The sequence below is a fragment of the Calidris pugnax genome, unplaced genomic scaffold (genome assembly GCF_001431845.1).
Source record: "Calidris pugnax isolate Ruff unplaced genomic scaffold, ASM143184v1 scaffold22, whole genome shotgun sequence".
Lineage (NCBI taxonomy): Eukaryota > Metazoa > Chordata > Aves > Charadriiformes > Scolopacidae > Calidris > Calidris pugnax.
This window is the reverse complement of record NW_015090763.1, coordinates 486,470-486,672: the sequence shown is the minus strand read 5'-3', so window position 1 is coordinate 486,672 and position 203 is coordinate 486,470. Positions and strand designations below refer to the sequence as shown.

General features: G+C 58.1%; 1 protein-coding gene across 1 annotated transcript in view; it reads left to right on the top strand.

The window, feature by feature from the left end:
- LOC106890377 (alpha-1-acid glycoprotein 8-like) overlaps window positions 1–203 on the top strand; it is a 15,606-nt gene that overhangs the window by 9,623 nt on the left and 5,780 nt on the right. The window lies entirely within an intron of this gene.

Below are 203 nucleotides of genomic sequence, written 5' to 3'. Positions count from 1 at the left end.
TGCTCAGCCCCACTGTCCCCTGGGAAAGGGGGGAACCCTCCCTTGCCCACCCACACCCCCCCCGGCATACCCACAGAGGCACCCTCACCAAAAATGAGCCGGAAACATTTTCTTTCCAAAATGCCTCCAATTATGCAGTTTCCTCATGATCCCCCAGCAAGTCCTGGAGATGACCTCGAAATGAGGGGTGGGGGTTGGCTGGG